Source organism: Mytilus edulis, chromosome 3 (genome assembly GCF_963676685.1).
Source record: "Mytilus edulis chromosome 3, xbMytEdul2.2, whole genome shotgun sequence".
Lineage (NCBI taxonomy): Eukaryota > Metazoa > Mollusca > Bivalvia > Mytilida > Mytilidae > Mytilus > Mytilus edulis.
Genome location: NC_092346.1, coordinates 72,010,854 through 72,025,019, shown reverse-complemented (window position 1 = coordinate 72,025,019; position 14,166 = coordinate 72,010,854). Strand labels below are relative to the sequence as shown.

Below are 14,166 nucleotides of genomic sequence, written 5' to 3'. Positions count from 1 at the left end.
TCCCCAATACCTTCAATGACCTTAAACATGTTGTAATGTTTAATTTTGAAAAAAAATATTTAATTGACACATGATTGAAACATTGGAAAATTAAATAAAATTGTTTGCGCTGTGCACAAAAAAAAATCTGACTCAGTCAGGGACCCCGCCACCCCCCCTTTCCAAATTGAATTTAAATGGTTGCTTCCTTTGTTGATTTAATCAATCTTTGCATTGCTGTTTTATAAAGTTACAAATTCAGTTACAGCAGAGACATACACACACATGTCTTTGGTTATAGCAAGGAGGTTATATTAGAAGGAGAGTGAACACTCTGCTTGATACAAAATTAGCATCCCCAGGATAGCAGTTCGATCAGAGAAAAATGATAAAAATATAAAGAAACCGACATGTTTATCACCCACTTGACATGGCCCTCTGATGTACCGGGCTGTTACCTCGAGCAGTTCGGGCTAATAGATAAATCGCATATGTCACGTGGTTGTTATCAGTGAGAGGATCCTTAAAATTCAGGTGTATTTTTGGTAACAATGCAGTGTATAGGTGTTTATGATATGGAAAAAGATTGGACGCGCAATTTCAAAATCAATCGTCTGTCTACCGTGAAAAAAGATAAAGAAATGACAAAGTTATGAGGGTTTAAAGGAAAGTTAGTGTGCGATTTTTATTCAACACTACATTGCTTTAAACAAAGATGTTCGCTTCACCTGTCAATTCCTGTTGATGAGAATTGGCAGATAATAATCATAGAAAATATAAGAATATGCAAAGTACTTTAGTTACGGTGACCGGTAACGACCGGAAAGAATATTTGCAATTGAAACATAGAGAAATTTATCGGGAACAACGTAAAAGTGCTTTCTGTTGGTATTAACATTGACAGCAATGAGACAGATATTCGTTTCATTTCTATTGGTAAGAATATAAAAAAAGAAGATGTGGTATGATTGCCAATGAGACAACTATCCACAAAGGACCAAAATGACACAGACATTAACAACTATAGGTCACCGTACGGCCTTCAACAATGAGCAATGCCCATACCGTATAGTCAGCTATAAAAGGCCCCGATAAGACAATGTAAAACAATTCAAACGAGAAAACTAACGGCCTTATTTATGTAAAAAAATGAACGAAAAACAAATATTTAACACATAAACAAACGACAACCACTGAATATACAGGCTCCTGATTTGGGACAGGCACATACATAAATAATGTGGCGGGGTTAAAGTTAACTTTTAACATAAAATTTTAATTTTTAACTACTTAATAAAAAATATCACAAAAAAACGTATTAATATGTCAATAATTATATTTACGGTCAGTTTATGACACCTCGGGTGTTTCCGTTCTTACTCGGGTATGTATTTAGGACAAAATCTCCCTCTGTGACAGAGTCGATCTCAAGTAATTAACACCCACTTACAGAAAAGTCGGTAACATTTTATGTGTAATTATTGTCTTTCGTCCTCTCTCCTTCTAATATAACCTCCTTGGTTATAGCAAGAAGGTTATAGAACTTCCTTGGTTATAAACATGTACATGTATTAGTATGTCTTGTAATTCATTTTTGTAATATCAATGACATCTTAACATGCTTAACATTTTGTAACAATCTAGATCTCATGTTCAATTCTATATATAAATTGTATATTGAATCCCTACCAGGGAAGAACAAAAAATTTGCTTCTGTAAATTTACAGATTGAACATTGTTGGACTGATATTTAGAATGAATCCTTGTCATGTTTTATAATTCGTACACCAATGTTTTCACTCGTAACAAATTGACTAGTTTATCAAAACAAAATGTTGTTTTTATTATCCATCAAAGACAATTTTTACAACAATCAATGAGAAATATATTACTTAGAACAATTAACATTGCTCAAAAACACACCATTAATTTTAAATATATATCATGTATATGTCCATGTGTTTTCATGGATTTCAAGAATTTTACGGGTATAAACACTAATGACCGAATAATACTGTTATTATCTGAATAACACTTGAAATTTTAATATTATACCATATTGGTGACTTTTAAACATTGATTATTAAATATTAATCGATGTATTTTATAACTTAAAAATGATTTATAGAAAGCACATAAGTTCATAAAGATCATTTTAAATTAAATGTGTACATCGAACGGGTACTTATAAAGTGAGAAACGGAATCGAAACGAAACGAAACGAAATATAACGAAACGAAACGAAATACAACGAAACGCAACGAAATGTAACGAAACGAAACGAAATGAAAAATGAAGAAACGAAATACAACGAAATAAACGAAATAGGCCTATATATAATATATCTTTTACATTGTTATAGGAGGTTAGGATTTTGATTTTAAAAAGGTGGTGTAATCAATTGGGTTTTTTTTTATTCCAAGTTCCGAGTCCAAGTTAAGGGGGCTACCATTTGAATTTTTTTTTGGAAGGGGGGGGGGGGGGGGGGGGGAGAGGGCTATGATGAAATTAAAAAAAAACCTGCAGGACAGGGATTTGAGTATAAATAAGGCAAGACAGGATTGTTTAGTAAAAAAGAAGGCAGGATGAGCAACTGGGCAAAAAAACGGGATAAATTTATATAAAAAGGCAGGACCAAATATAGTGAAAAATAAAAAGGTAGGACAGAGATTACAACTAAATAAAATGCAGGACAAAAAAATTCATCCTAGCCCATAAAAATCAAATGGTATCTCCCTAAGTTTGAATTGGAGAAGTTGTATTTGACAAGACATTAAAAATGTGAAATGCTAACGGCGGACGAGTAGCCATAACGAAACATAAAATTGAACTGAAAAAGAGATCTGAGGTGAACGTTCTGTGTTACTCCCTTTTTACCAAACATGAATTTGAATGGAGATATAAATTTGGAATGTTTTTCTCCTGGGTTGGAGACCCCTTCAATCTTTTGAAAATGACTGGATCCGCTGCTGACGTCGATGAGAAAGAAAATCAACATACGTAGATGGTCAGAAAGAGTCCACCATGTTTTAAGTGATTAACAAATATCTACATCGTGTTGCAAGCAATATATCTCAATATAGATATATTGAAACATCTTACTGACAGCAATTCGGACTTGTGTGTAGATTAAACCAATATCTTTGGTTAAGTTGCTTTCAAACTGAACCATGAAATCATTACTTTTGAGTGTAGTTACTTTTGAAAGTAGTTTAGTCCGACATATAGACAACATTCTGTTCATCAGACTAGACTACTCTAAAGGGCGTGTGGGTTCGTTTGAATTGTTTTACATTTATCATTTCGGGCCTTTTATAGCTGACTATGCGGTATGGTCTTTGTTCATTGTTGAAGGCCGTACGGTGACCTATATTTGTTAATAACTGTGTCATTGGGTCTCTTGTTGTCTTATTGGCAATCTCAACACATCTTTTTTGTATGTACAAAATCTTTCCTTTCCCTGAAATCTAGTAGAACAATTGCTTAAAGTATCTCTGAAACAAACTCAGTGACATGACAAAAATTGGACTTTGACCAATGAACCATGAAAATCAGGTCAAGGTCAGATGACATTTTTTAAACGGCAATTTTCATCTTATTAGCATCATATAAACCAAATTATTGATAAAGTACACCCCTTATAATGAACTATAGAAATGGGGTCCAAGTCAGATGATACCTGTTATTTGAATACACCAAATATAGTGCACCAAATGCTTAAAATATAGGCGATATGGATTTGACCACGAAAACTTAACACTGACGTGCATGCAGATTTTACAAGATACTTAATTGTGTATATTTTGTATGCATGCACCTGTCCTGGATTATTTAGGAGCCTGTTGTTCATGTGGTTGTTGTAGTTCATATGTGTTTTCTGTTTCTCGTTTTGTATATATTGTATTGTGTCGCGGATCATACATATTCTGAAGTGTTGATATTGTTTAAATCGCGTCTTTTTCATAGAGTTAATATTTTATAGCGTCTTTTTATTTTATAATGTTTAACTTCTGTCTAAGGTTAGGTTCAAGGTTGGCGAGCCTGTTAAACTGTTTAAACCAGATGCATATTCAATACTATTGTCAGTAACCTGTTGTTCAGTGGTTGGTGTGGTTCATAGGTGTTTCTCGTTTTCTATATTTTGATTTACTTGTTTAAAGTTTGTATTCAATGGCAATTTTGGGGACTTTATATGTAGCTTGCTGTTTAGTGTTAGAAAAGATTCTGTGTTCAAGTCGATGCTCATTGAACTGTTAACTTAAAATGCATTGCGACTTGGATGGAGAGTTGTCTCATTGGCACTCAAACCACATCTTAATTATAGCGTTGGTTTCCTGTTTAAATAGTTTTATATTGGTCATTTTTGACCCTTTATATCTTGTTCGGTGATTGTTCATGAGTTCGTATTGAAAGGCCGTACTCTAACCTATAATTGCTAAGTTAAACTACACTGTGGCGTGGATAGAGTTGTCTCATTTGCACTCATACAACATTTTCTGTTTAAAATCAAAATCCTAACCTCCTAAAACAATGTAAAAGATATATTTTATATAGGCCTATTTCGTTTATTTCGTTGTATTTCGTTTCTTCATTTTCCATTTCGTTTCGTTTCTTCATTTTTTCATTTCGTTTCGTTTCGTTGTATTTCGTTGCGTTTCGTTGTATTTCGTTTCGTTTCGTTATATTTCGTTTCGTTTCGTTTCGATTCCGTTTCTCACTTTATAAGTACCCACATCGAACATGGCAGCCATTGTGATTTCCGTGGTCAAGACACCAAATTGGATGTACACACTAAATTTAAAAAAGTTTTTTATGAACTTATCTGCTTTTGGTAACTCATTTATAAGTTATAAAATACATTGATAATATACTATTATTTAATAATCAATGTTTAAAAGTCACCAATATGTGCTAATATTAAAATTTCAAGTGTTATTTAGTCATTATAAGTGTTATTCTAATATGGGGACGAAGTCCCCAATAACAGTAGAAAATTCAATAAAAAAAAAAAATTCCGGAAAATTTCCCGAATTTTTCATTGTACTAATGAACTCAAAATCGTTCAATTTTTTTTATGTCATGTTTTGAAATCCCGGACCTGCGCAGAAATGTACAATATACTTCCTTTTTCCGGTCTCGTTTGTATGGAACTTTGAGTAAAATATATATTTATCAGTCTAGTATAAAATAGGAAGGAACGTGCAATACCAATTTCATTTTTTATAATTCCTTGATATGAAAAAAACGTTACCTAATCATGATAGCGTTTCTTTGTTTACATTGCATATGACGTCATAATTTAAATAACGTCACAACTAAAATCCCTTACAACAGAACCAAAATCGGAAACGTTACGGTATTTCCGTTTCTTTTTTTTGACAAATAATTAAGTTACAAAAAAATAATTCATACAGACTTCGTCCCCATTTACAGGTAATGCCTGCCTCATATTATATATATATACATTTTACCATAAAAATACATTTGTATCTAAATATGTTTATTAAACTTTAATACCCTAATTTTTCAATAAAAAGAGGGAGAAGTAAACCTGGGGGTGGACTCTGTGGGCGACCGGACTCAGGGTGAACATGCGTTGCATTGAAGACCTGTTGGTGACCTTCTGCTGTTGTCTGCTCTATGGTCGGGTTGTTGTCTCTTTGGCACATTCCCCATTTCCATTCTCCCATAAATAAATTAAAAAAAAACACAACACAATATTTATTTTAACTTTCATATATCTAGTGGATGCAAGGCCTTAAAACTTAGCCAAATGGACAGGTGAGATTAGTTTGTTAGGTGTACATTTACATGTATCACAATTTGTTTTGATGAACCTTGAATATTTGTCAAACCATGAATGAAAGATCGCCCTAAAACCTTACAATAGTCAATAATGTATGTCTAGCGTCTACTATATAAATGAAAATTATGAATGCAAAACGTATTCGGTATGATGCTTTGAACTCTACCAACTTACAATTTCAAAAATCAACATTATTATTTAGACCGGAAATTGACATAGAATGATGAAACATGTGCGATATTCCCCGTGGAAATGTATTTATAGAAGGTATGTGGAATACCAAACCTTTCATTTATCTGCCAAACGTTAAATTATATTATTCATAACTAAATCACTATAACTATATATATTTTTTTATATTCAAATACAGTTAAAAAAAATAATAGTAAAACTTTGCATGATGTGCATCACATTTTTTATGGGACAGGCTAAACAAAATTCGTACCCGACCGGTGTTTATTGCCTTCTTAGACAGATACCTGTAATACAGTCTGTATGAAAGTTTATTTCAGTGAACTTTATGTCTCTTTTTTTATACAAAAATCAAGTAGATAGGTAAACATGATTGCATGATTGAAGGGAACACTAAACAAACCAAACAGGGACTATTAAAATTTAAACATGCCTATAGAAATCTAATCTTAAATCTACAGACTTTAACCACAGCCAGATATATTACATGTCTCAAATGACAGTTATGGCCCTAGACAACAATTACTGATTTTCCCTTTCAGTCCTTATAACTTTTATTCACATTAAAAGTATCACACAGTGATATCTGGTTTTTACAATTTTTTAAAAAGTGTAAAATGTGTAAGTGGGTCTCATTGGGGTCTAAGCGTGACGCGGGATTCAATTTTGCCGATTTTTTGTAAGCGGGACACATGAAAGTCAAATTATTGTGTCGTGAAAACAGGAAATGAGGTTTAGCGGGACCCAGGAAATGACAAAAAAAATGAGAATTGCTTACGTACATAGTGTAAGCGGGATACAGGAATCTGACAAAACAGTAAGCGGGATCTGGGATCGGAACCCCCAAATGAGAACCCTGTGTAACAGTCAATATAAAAAAAAAAAAGAAAATTAACTATGCGGTATGAGCTTTGCTCGTTGTTGAAGGCCCTATGGTGACCTACAGTTGTTAATTTCTGTGTCATTTGGTCTCTTGTGGAGAGGTGTATCATTGGCAACCATAAAATTTCCTTATAGTGAATCGTCAGACTTAGTTTCAAATAGCGTTATTGTAACCATTATTTTTGGTAAATATTTAACGTGATTTGTCAAAAACATTGGATTGTTTATAATGTTTATCGCCTAAAAGATAGTACACATTTTATTGACATACACCAATAATTACTGTTAACATCATTAGGCAAGAGTTTTTACTGTTATTTGTCATGAAGTTAACCCCATTACCAACCTCATTTTTAAAAGAATTAAAAACTTTATAGCAGTGATGATATAAAAGTGTATGAATAATTTAGCACCTGAATACGGTATTTATCTGAACTATTATCAAGCTGTTCAATGGTTGATAAATATACCCAAAATCATATATTTGTTCAATGATATCATATGGATCTAATTATGGTAAAAGAACTTATAAGTATTCTGGAACCTTATTGTGAAACTTTTTGCCTTTAAATTTGAAAGAAAATATAATTGTAAATATTTTTAAAGCAAACTGTCAATCTAATCTCTTAAAGATATAAGAAGAGAACTTGTTGTAGTTAAAATGCTATCACTTTATTATCGTCATACTTTTTACATGTCAGTGGTATTGGTCTACATGTATCTATTCTATGTACATTTTCTAGTATATATATATATGTGATCTTGTACACATGTAGTGTAATTATAGCATTTTGTTTTGTGTGTCTTTGTGTATGTATAAATATTTCATGAAGATGAAGAAGGCCATGGGGTTGATTAACTGTTTTGTTATCTGTGTTACCTTCTAAAAATAACAAATTTATAATTATTATTATTAGTGGTGCATTTTTATACCTTGCAGAAATGTAAAAACTCTCCATTAGCTACATGCTAGTGATGGTCAGTCTCAGCCTAGTGGAGTTAAGCTCAATATGTAATGTGGTGGCAGGCTTACACATCATGGCTTACTTTGTAGGGATTCCTTGGTTTGAGCCTCAGCAAATACTAGTACAATGATTTCTAAGTAAAGAAAATTATGTCCTTTTATCTTGTATTTTTGTGACAGTACGTACTGTTTTACAAATACAAAATATTTTGTTTGATTAATTTTTTTTTATCTTTGCCATATAACAGTCAGGGTGGAACTTAAACAAGTGATTTCAAAATCACTTCTTTGAGTGATTTTGGCTGTAAAATATTTAAAATTTTCGCACAGACTTTTCAAAATCACTGAAACAAGTAATTTGAGAAGTTGAAATTTAATCACTTCAATAAGTGTTTATAACTTTTTTGGGATATTTTTCCCACATGCTTGAATTTTTTATTGGTAAAAACACCAAAATTCCATTGAAAAAACTATGTACATGCAGAAATTGTCATTTGCTTAATAAGCCTGCCAGTTTTTACAGTTTATTTGAATATACAAAAACTGGAATAATTTGTAGAACAGGACATAACCTTAAAATGAATCATTTTAATTTTAAAGAAAATCAATCAGATTAACCAATATTGTTGACCTTTGTCTGATAGTAAGAGTAGTTAATGAATATTTGATTACAGAACAATTCCCAAGGTTACTTTTAAAAGCTTTAGTGCACTAACTTACTGCCCAAGCGCACTGGTGAAATTGATATCCAAAGATAAAGGGATAATTGATTTATGTAGGAAAATTATAGAAAATTAGTTTGTGAAAATATGGAAAATCAATGAAATTAGCATTTGAAGATCAAAGAAAACACCAAAATCACTTAAATAGGTGATAGTTGGAATATAAAAAATCACTAAAACAGGTGATAATGAAATCACTTGTTTAAGTAGCATCCCTGACTCTATAAGGGGAGATAACTGAGATAATGAAACTTTTATACATGTAGAGATGATGTACTGAAATGATTATGTTTTATGCATTTACTTATTTTGTTTTGTAGCAAGAAACAAGATTCCTGTACATGTGACTCTTACTTTTGTTATATATTTTTAAAGACCCTTGTAAGAGAGGGACGAAAGATACCAGACGGACATTCAAACTCATAGACTGAAAATAAACTCATAACACCATGGCTTAAAAAGAAAAAGACAACCAGACAAACAATAATGAGTACACAAAACACAATATAGAAAACTAAAGACTAAATTGAAGGCTGTACAGTGACCTATAGTTATTAATTTCTGTGTCATTTGGTCTCTTGTGGAGAGTTATCTCATTGGCAATCATACCACATCTTCTTTTTTATAAGCAACACAAACCCAAAGAGTTATCTTCTCATACATGTCATATCTTGCCTTTCAATAGACAACTTTCGAGTTCGATGCATTTCCGTCAAAAACTCTGGTTTTAGTGAACGTCATTTGTGCGTTTAGGGGCGTCTTCACTTCCATTTCAATGTTGAGCGAGTGGTTGGAAAACTTTTAATCTATATTGTACGAATTTTTCAGCAAATTGAAATCTCAAAATTGACAATTAGCACTTCTGTCATTAGGGCATTGTCATAAAGTACCTACAGAACAAGCATTATTTCTAGTTTATCCTACACAATGTTGATCACTAAGACGCTTGATGAACGTAAATAGTGCATGGATACAGGCGATCCCCTCTATCTGGTAAATGACGTCATAACGGCGCGCATGAACTCGAAAGTGGTCTATTCTATAGCTTCATTTTTTTTTTCTATCACTCAAAATTCTGTTTTCCTGACAATTTTGCACAACGTGCAGTGCTCTACAACTTTGTACTTTATTTTGCCTTCTTTTTTTTTTTGATTCGAGCGTCACTGATCAATCTTAGTTTTGTAGACGAAACCTGCCTCTGGCACAAATACAAAATTTCATTCTTGGTATCTATGATGAGTTTATTGTACTCAAAGTATTGTCTGGAAACCAAAAGTGTATGAAATTGAGATTTTAATGTTTGTATTACTTTAAATCTAGTTCATCTTTTGTAGTAATAAAAACTGAACTTTTATTTCTTGTTTTACAACATTGTATTTCAATTAATGGTTTCTAACAGTACAGTATATGCTTACAGTTCTCTATTTTAGAATCATTTTACATTGTCACTATTTTCAGGATAGAAGAAGAGTGTTCATGATGTACACCCAAAGAAAGTCATAAAATAAGATCAATCTAAACAGAAAGATGTCAATTTCAAATACAGAAACGGAGATAGAATGTGTTATTCATTGGTTCAGGGGATGGAGTGGGATGCAGAAAGGAGACTTCTTAAAAGATTTAGTTGACAAGGCAAACCCAGTGTCTATAGATACGTTATTTGATTCAATGCATCAGCTTAAAGTGAATGATCGCCCACCAAGTATTTTTCAGTGCCAGCTTAAACTCTTTACACAGTGGTTTGAATCTTGGACAGAAAGTGATAGAAATAATTTGATAATCAAACTTCAAGAAGTTAGCCCAGACTTTGTTAAGCAGTTTAATGAATTAGTATCTACAGCATCGTGATATTTCAATGATTATATAGTTTGTATATTTTCAGCTTTAGATAATATACCATACAATGAGCAGATGATGTAATCATGTTAAGCATGTTAAAGCTGTATTCCAACTAGTACTCAGTAAACATATTCATAAACATTTTGTTTTATTATTTAAAGTCAGCTGTAATGAAGAAAAAAAAACCACAGAGTTATCTGAGTAAGTTGTTGTCATCAACTCTCCCATGGCATATTTTTAAGTCAATTTTTGACTTTTTAACAAATGTCTGTTCAAAAGGAATTTGCCAATTGATATGTAAATTGCCTCCAGGTACCCTCCAAAACGTATCAGTGTCTTAACTAACCAAGATACATAAAAAGTGTAAATCTACTCAGATTATTTATATGCATAATCAGGATGAAAACAAATTTATTGAAATATTGTCTAAAAAATGTTGAAGATTCCCCATTTCCATATTCATTTTCAATTTTAGAATAAACAAAAGAAGGCAGGAATTTTAGATGACTTAAGAAATAGGGTAATATGTTTCCAAAGTCTAAAAACTTTGGGCTTCCTACTGGTTACCTATGGTTTTTGCAGGGGTTCTTTCTTGTGCTTATTTTGAGCTTGGCATGATTCTCAAAGTACAGGAGGCAAAAGATGAAACTTTCACATTCGGGGAATTTCCAACTACCCTGGTTGCATATTTAAAAATCTCACAAAGCCAAATGGAAGCCCCTTCAGCCTTGTCAATATAAGTGGACTGCTAGACCACCAATATGCAGATTGCCGTATATATTCAGCCCTGTAACCCTTTGATGATAATGATTGATGGCTGCTTTATGTTTGGGGACAAATTAATGTGCATATTCAGGACAAGAACATGTTTATGTTATGTAATAGACCGGCATGTTGAGCAGAATTATTTTTTTAAAGTGCTAGTTCACTAGCCAACCAGTCTTTGCTCTTTCTCCCTAATGCTGGGTGCTTTGCAGAGAAACAGCAAATACCAATTTTAAAGTCAATGATTTGACCCAGCCAGGGATTGAACCCACAACATTTTTTTCGCCCTTGAGGTGAACAAGCTACCACATGACCACCTTTGAAGTTGAACTTATAATAGACTTGAAAATAAAAATAAGATATTTAAATCAGGGCTAGTACTAAGCAATGTATTATTGTGTCACATAAAGCATATGTTAACATATTATCATAATTTGCAGATAGTATTTGCAGTTTCAGCATTCATCAATTACTAGTAATATGTGGAGAATGTTGTTGATGGAAGGTCTTTGGTAGTTTCTGTTAATTTTTAGCTCACCTAGCCCAAAGGGCCAAGTGAGCTTTTCTCATCACTTGGCGTCTGTCGTCTCCGTCCATTAAAATAAGGAACCATACAGCCTCGTTTATGTTCAAAACACATATATACATCAACAAACTACAACCACTGAATAACAGGCTCCCAACTCAGAACAGACACATATGATACATAAATGACCATCACATGTGTATGAAAGAATATACATAAACTACTGGTAGGTAAACAGGAATAGGAAGAGCAATAAATGTGAAAACACATCAAAGGCTATAGCATTCTCGCATGAAGCTTGAAACCAAATTTCAGGAAGCTCTGATTAATTAGTTCCTATTTAGAATGTGACAACAATATCATGTGAAGGACAAATGAGCAGAGATTTTAAAAGCAGTTAACCCTGCACTAAAGAGTGGGAAATAATAAGGAAAAAAGACAAAAACATACCCAATTAAGAGTACTGACAGTTACTGAACATGCTGAAAGCTAGTTCAATGCCCTAATTCACTACTTTCCCCAGACTAAACGTCACAGTACACTTGCAACTGGTCAAGTGTTAAGAAGTTATAAGCAGTCTTCTTTAACACTTTTACTCTTGACTTCTTTTAAACTGAGTTTTACTGTGCACAAAGCTGTCTGTTTGTTCTTTCAACATTGGCTAGAAGTATAGAGGAGGATCAGATCTCATAAACCATGTTGAACCCCACTGCATTTTTGCGCATGTACCAAGTATTGATCAGGAGCCTTTTGCCTTTGTTAGCCTTGTTTCTTTTTTTTTGAATTTTAGTTCATTTTTAGCTCACCTGGCCCGAAGGGCCAAGTGAGCTTTTCTCACCAGTTGGCGTCCGTCGTCTGTCGTCGTTAACTTTTTACATTTTGAACTTCTTCTAGAGAACCACTGAATGGAATGAAACCAAACATGGTATGAATGTTCCTTATGAGGTGTTGACCAAATTTTGTTACTTTGTAGCCGATCCATCATCCATCATCCAAGATGGCCGCCAGCGGGGGACTTAGTTTAACATAGGACCCTATCGGAAATACATACAAATGACTTCTTTTAGAGAACCACTAAATGGAATGAAACCAAACCTAGTATGAATGTTCCTGATGAGATGCTGACCAAGTGTTGTTACTTTGTAGCCGATCCATCATCAAAGATGGCCGCCAGCGGGGGACTAAGTTTAACATAGGACCCTATGGGAAATACATACAAATGACATCTTTTAGAGAACCACTGAATGGAATGAAGTCAAACATATCATAAATGTTCCTTATGAGATACTGACCAAGTGTTGTTACATTGTAGCTGATCCATCATCCAAAATGGTCGCCAGCAGGGGACTTAGTTTAACATAGGACCCTATGGGAAGTGCATATAAATGACTTCTTTTAGCTAGAGAACCACTGAATGGAATGAAACTAAACATGGCATGAATGTTCCTTATGAGGTGTTGACCAAGTGTTGTTACTTTGTAGCCGATCCATCATCCAAGATGGCCGCCAGCGGGGGACTTAGTTTAACATAGGACCCTATGGGAAATACATACAAATTTCATCTTTAAGAGAACCACTTAATTGAATGAAACCAAACATAGCATAAATGAGGTGCTGGCCAAGTGTTGTAGTCAAATTTTATCTTTTTTTATATGATTTCAAAAACCCAGGTAGAGTCAGGTGAGCGATACAGGCTCTTGAGATCCTCTAGTTTATGTTTTCAGGGGTTTAGTGTGACGTCCTTTTTCACTGAACTAGTACCCATTTTGTTTAGGAGCCAGCTAAAGTTTGCCTCCAGGTGCTGGATTTTCTCATTGTGTTAAGGCTCATTGGTGGCATGCTTTGATACTATATATGCCCTTGAATTTTTACTAGATAACATTTTTGTTCGCTTTGGGGATTCCGTATATCGTCAGATTATCGGGATTCCAATGGGGACTAACTGTGCACCACTTATTGCGGACCTGTTTTTGTATTGCTATGAGTTACAATTTATGACAAAAATAAGCAAAGACCCATCGAAACAACATCTGATAAACAAATTTAATAATACTTTTAGATATTTGGATGATATTTTGACTCTCAATAATGATGACTTCAGTATGTATATTAAAGAAATTTATCCTGTTGAACTTACTTTAAATAAAGCTAATACTAACAATGACCACTGCCCTTTTCTAGATCTTGATATCTATATCACTAACGGAAAGCTGAATACTAAAATTTATGATAAAAGAGATGATTTTTCATTTCCTATCGTTAATTATCCATTTTTAGATGGTGACGTTCCCTTGTCACCATCTTACAGTGTTTATATATCTCAACTTGTACGATTCGCTTGTGTATGTAACAATGTTTTAGATTTTAACGAGAGAAATTTATGTATTACTGAAAAATTATTACACCAGGGTTTTCGATATCACAAACTAGTCAAAACATTTATTAAATTTTATCATCGGTATAAGGACATCATTCGTAAATATAGCTCAAG

At 33.2% G+C, this 14,166-nt stretch overlaps 1 protein-coding gene and 1 long non-coding RNA gene across 2 annotated transcripts in view; one reads left to right on the top strand and one right to left on the bottom strand.

Moving 5' to 3' along the window:
* LOC139517333 (transcription factor IIIB 90 kDa subunit-like) overlaps positions 1-6,029 on the bottom strand; it is a 41,225-nt gene extending 35,196 nt beyond the window's left edge. The window contains exon 1 of the mRNA XM_071308268.1: positions 5,960-6,029. The gene's annotated coding sequence lies outside the window, so the exon portion shown is untranslated. The remainder of the gene's footprint in view (positions 1-5,959) is intronic.
* Positions 6,030-6,195: 166 nt separating this feature from the next.
* Positions 6,196-10,525, top strand: LOC139517336 (uncharacterized). The gene is made up of 2 exons (XR_011663132.1): positions 6,196-6,340; positions 10,004-10,525. It is a non-coding gene; the product is annotated as an uncharacterized lncRNA (long non-coding RNA).
* The last annotated feature ends 3,641 nt before the right edge of the window (positions 10,526-14,166 follow it).